A 5,702-nucleotide genomic window follows, 5' to 3' on the forward strand; every position below is an offset into this window, starting at 1 on the left:
TGCTATTGTAAATAATTCTGCAGTGAACATAGGGGGCATATATCTTTTCAAACCAGTGTTTTTATATTCTTCAGATGAATACCCAGAAGTAGAAGAGCTGTATCATGTAATAGTTCTATTTGTAATTTTTTTAAAAAAAATTATTGGGGTATAATTGATTTACAATGTTCTGTTAGTTTCAGGTATACAGAAAAGTGAATCTGTTATACATAGACATATATCCACTCTTTTTTAGATTCTTTTCCCCATAAGCCATTACAGAGTACTGAGTAGAGTTCCCTGTGCTATACAGCAGGTCCTTATTAGTTATCTACTGTATATATATGCCATTTGCAGCAACATGGATGGACCTAGAGATTCTCATACTGAGTGAAGTAAGTCAGACAGCAAAAGACAAATATCATATGATATCACTTATATGTGGAATCTCAAAAAAGGCTACAAATGAACTTATCTACAAAACCGAAGTAGAGTTACAGATGTAGAAAATAAACTTGTGGTTACTGGGGAGTAAGAGGCATGGGAAGGGATAAATTGGAAGACTGGGTGTGACACATACATATTTTTAATTTTTTGAGAAACCTCCATACTGTTTTCCACAGCAGCCGCACCAATTTACAGTCCCACCAATGGTGCATGGGGGTTCCCTTTTGTCCACAACCTTGCCAACACTTGTTTCTTGCCTTTTTGATAATATCCATTCTAATGGGTGGGAGGTGGTATCTCATTGTGGTTTTGATTTTCATTTCCCTAATAATTAGTGATGTTGAACATCTTTTCATGTGCCTGTTGGTCATCTGTATGTCTTCTTTGGACAAATGTCTATTCAGATCCTCTGTCCATTTTTAAATCAGGCTTTTTGTTGTTTTATGAGTTCTTTATATATTTTGGATATTAACGCCTTATTTGATATATGATTTGCAAATATCTTCTCCCATTTGGAGGTGGTCTTTTCATTGTGTTGATGGTTTCCTTTGCTGTGCAAAAGTTTTGAGTGTGATGTAGTCCTTTTAATTATTGCTTTTTTTTCCTTTGCCTGAAGAGACATATCCAGAAAGATGTTGCTAAGACCAGTGTCAAAGAGTGTGCTGTCTATGTTTTCTTCTAGGAGTTTTATGGTTTCAGGTTTTACATTCAAGTCTTGATGTTTACTTTTGTGTATGATGTAAGATAGTGGTCTAGTTTCATTTTTTATATATGGCTGTCCAATTTTCCCAACACCATTTATTGAAAAACTATCCTTTCTCCATTGTATGTTCTTTGCTCCTTTGTTGTAAATTAACTGTCCATTTATGTGTGAGTTTATTTCTGAACTCTCAATTCTGTTCCACTGATCTGTGTATATGTTTTTCTGTCAATACCATGATGTTTTAATTATTTTTGCTTTGTAGTGTAATATGAAATCAGGAGTGTCATACCACCATCTTCTTTTTCCTAAGGGACACTAACATCTTATTGACTAAGATAAAACCTTCATTCCACTTAAAAATGAGTAGAAGCTGAAAACCCAGGCTTGGTTACTCCTAACATCACTTTGTTCTTGCTTTTAAAGCTTTAAATTTTTTTCCACAAGAGAAACTGACAGAAACCAGGGAAGTAGTGCTGGGGTGAGAATTTGACTCCTTTTCTCTGAAGGACAACAGGAAAGTAGGGGAAAAATTATTATGAAAATATATATACAGTTTGCATAGAACAGTAGTTCTTGGAAGTGTGGTTCTGTCCAGCAGCCTCCACATCACTTGAGAACTTGTTAGAAGTGCAGATTATCTGTCCCCACCCCAGACCACTGAATCAGAAACTGGGGGAGTATGGCCCAACAGTCTGTGGTTGAACAGCTCCTCCAGGTGATTTTGATGCACACTCTTATTTGAGAACCCCAGGGACAGATTAAGATAAGTTTGCTGTGGGTTCAGAAAAGCAAGAAATTTAATTATAATTTATATTTAAACCCCACTAGAAATATGTTTCTTCATGTAACTATTTGGTGGTTCTTCTTGTGGAAGAAGAAGGGCCTTCCTAACTAGGCCCTTTATTAATTCACTTCAGGACATACTCCTTCATGCATCAGGGTGGCCTCTGGCATACCTGGGAAGCTAAATCAATGGAGCACAGCTGAGAGGCTATCAATTCCAAAGAAAACAAGGGTCATTCCCCACTGAGACAGAGTCGGGACCTCGAGGTAAATTTCTAAAGGCTCCATTAACCAAGAATGCATTTTAAACAAAAATAAAAAACAAGGTACAAATGAAAGTCATAGGAGCTCACTTAAAAATGAGTTACAGGAATAAACTGTATGTTTATTGAGGGAAAACTACTGAGAAAATTGATTTTGATTAGGGAAATATTTTTATACAACCTATGTTGTTGAAAAGAGTGTTTTGTTTACCATTTTAATCTCATGACTTCAGCTGCAATTTATGTGCTGTCTTGGTTCTGGGGAGAAAACTGTATTCATTTATCTATGTACTCATTTATTCAACAAATATTTCAGGTACTCTTGAAGCTCAGGGGAGATGAAGAGACTCTTGACTCTCTGCCTCCACATTTTCACCCCATCCTCTTCATATCTCAAGGCACTGAGACTTAGTTTCTGCCCTATTCCAAAACTGGTCTTTCAGAAGTCATCAGTGACTTCCTACCAATCCAGCTGCTCCTTATCTGGCTGTTCTTCTCTGTAGGTTTGGGCTCGATTGACCATCTTCTGCCTCTTGGAACTGTATGCCTTAGGATCGTTCTTTATTTCTCTGAAGGCCTCTTCCCCATACCTTTAACTGAATTCTCTTCTATACCTTCATTCAAAAACAAGGGTTCTATGAGATTTCTCTACTTAGTCCCATTTTATTCTCTCTTAGCACTTTTTCTTTACCTGAAGGAACTCACCTACTCTTATCAGTTTCATTTAGCTTCATTTATCACACCTAGGTGGGTAGCTGCTAAATCTCTTTCTTCATTTTTAACCCATGTTTCCAAGCTCTTCAATTTCAACATATCTAAAATAGAGTTGATTCTCTTCTTCACAAATTATTTATTCATGTATTAGGCAAATATTTATTGAGGGGTTACTGTCTACCAGGCACTGTTTTCTGTTCTAAAGATATAGCAATGAACAAAACTGACAGGGTCTCTGATTTCAGAAAGCTTATGTTCTGATGGGGTGGGGGAGGCAAACCATAAAACCAGGAAAATAATATGGTGATATGTACTTTGAAGAGAAGTAAAATAAGATTCGAGAGATAGAGAAATTATGAGAATAATTTTTATACAGGGTAGTCTGTGTCTGATAAAGTAATATTTGATAAATAATCTGAAACAAGTGAGGGAATGAGTCCTGTGGGTATAATGAATAGGAATCAATTGAGTGTTTGAAAGGCATAAAGTTCAGGATGATGCTGGAAAGCATCAAATAACTGAATATGTGCTAAAGAGAAAGCATGACTCTGAGGTCAAGAGATTTAATGTTGCTGGATGCATGGTCATGCATCAAGTGTCACCATGAGAACTAGACTGGGGAGGATGCATCTGCTTCTGCCCTGTGGGACGACCCTGTGTTCTGAATCATTATTTAATTAAATCAGAAATTAATCTTACTCCGCATAAATGTGGGTGCCTGTATGCATGTGAGTTTGTGGTCTCTTCTTGCCAATCTATAATCCTTCCGAAATGTTGGAGTCTGAAACACTGCAAAATATTTTTATTTTCTAACAATTACAGCCAACCTTTATTTATTCAAGTGAAGTTGAAGCAATTGGAGCATTAACTTTTTGTGAATTTTTTTGGATTTAATATTTTTCATTTTTTCTCTTCTGTGGGTACTCTCTGGAATTTTTTTGGTTCACTCACATTTGCCTCATAAAGACACAGGAGAGCTCTTGGAGGAAGACGCGGTCGCTGCTGCAGCAGAGCCTCAGGCCACCCACTCATGCTCCTGACTCACCGCTGTTCGCCCTCGCTGAGGAACAAGTTGGTCAGGAAGCCATGCCGCAGCCATGGCTTTACAGGTACCGGACCGCCGTGGAGCCAGAGGTGGCGATTCACCGGATTAGAATCACCCTCACCAACCGCAACGTTGAAGTCTTTGGAGAAGGTATGTGCTGAACTGATCAGAGACGCTAAGGAGAAGAATCGTTCGGATGCCTACCAAGACTCTGAGAATAACTACAGGGAAAACTCCTTGTGGTGAAGGTTCTAAGACTTGAGATCGTTTCCAGTTGAGGATCCACGAGTGACTCATTGACCTGCACAGTCCTTCTGAAATTTTCAAGCAGATCACGTCTATCAGTATTGAGCCAGGAGTCGAGGTTGAAGTCACCACTGCAGATGCTTAAATCAACATTTTAAATAAATTGATAATCAGTTGTTAAAAAAAAAAAAGTAAAAAAGAGAAACTCAAGTCTCTTTTTCTGTTATACATTGTTATCATCTGTGTTGTGTGGAAGTAGTTTCAAAGAGAAAAGAAAAATTTAGGATTAGTAATAATTCAACAATAATTTCTGATTGTTAACATTTCTGTGTTTCCTTTGTTTACATAATCCAAGAGAGATTTTCTCTATGTAATTACCCAAGAGCTCTAACAAGTTTTCAGAATGATGTTAGTTGAATCCAGTGGGTAAAGAATCAGTAGATCTTGGGACTTCCCTGGTGGCACAGTGGTTAAGAACCCACCTGCCAGTGCAGGGCACATGGATTTGATCCCTGGTCCAGGAAGATCCCACATGCCATGGAGCAACTAAGCCTCTGCGCCACAACTACTGAGCCTGCAATCTAGAGCTGGGGAGCCTAGAGCCCATGCTCCACAGCAAGAGACGCCACTGCAATGAGAAGCATGTGCACCAAAATGAAGAGTGGAGCCCGCTCACCACAACCAGAGAAAGCCCATGCAGCAATGAAGACCTAACGCAGCCAAAATTAAATAAATTAATTAATTTTTAAAAATATCAATAGATCTAGCTAAAGTACTGATAATTGTTTTTCTATAATCAAAGCAATAAGCCATTAAGGATATTTGCTTTTTTTGAAATTTATGTTGAAAAACATTGTTTTCTTTTATACTATCATATTTGTTAATGGAGATTACTGAGAAAGTTTTAAATGAAGGTAGATTTACTTTTTTTTTTTTTTGCTGAATAAGGCTTCTAAAATCTCTAAAATAAACACTTGGAACCCTCATTGGCATTTTTTCATAAAATAGCTCTTTTCATGATCCTTGTTGTGTAGGTTATTTTCTAGACTGCAGCTATGAGATAATAAATGGCTGGAAGTCTCCTGCACTTGCTAAAGAATTGTTTTGCTTCTTGGCACAGAGAAAGTCCCTGTACAGATTTTCTGCACACTTGCTGCTGGAACTTTGGGAGCCTTCTGTAGGCCACAGGGCTCCATATCTCATGAAGGCTATTGAAGCTATTGGAGTTCAAGAGGGCCCTTGAGACCTAGACCAGACCTGACACACCAGGATTAACAAGGAGACTTTTAAATAATTCTCATCCCACTCAATGGGTGTCCTGAGGGTCCAGAGAAGTCCCCTATGGTGGAAGGGAGTCCAGGACATGTGCCCTGCTTCTTGGTACAGCATTGGAGTGAGTGAAGATGGCAACATTATAAGTAAACATGGGGATTGGTGGTGGATCAGTGAGCTACAAAAGCTAAAAGAGTAAAGCTGCTTCAGAAAGCAGGATTTTAGATTCTGTGTCTTTATTCATGCCTTG

The 5,702-nt window shown here is 38.2% G+C and overlaps 1 pseudogene; it reads left to right on the plus strand.

Moving 5' to 3' along the window:
- Positions 1-1,808: 1,808 nt before the first annotated feature.
- On the plus strand, positions 1,809-4,325 carry LOC136136897 (small ribosomal subunit protein uS10 pseudogene; annotated as a pseudogene).
- The last annotated feature ends 1,377 nt before the right edge of the window (positions 4,326-5,702 follow it).

The sequence above is a fragment of the Phocoena phocoena genome, chromosome 17 (genome assembly GCF_963924675.1).
Source record: "Phocoena phocoena chromosome 17, mPhoPho1.1, whole genome shotgun sequence".
NCBI lineage: Eukaryota > Metazoa > Chordata > Mammalia > Artiodactyla > Phocoenidae > Phocoena > Phocoena phocoena.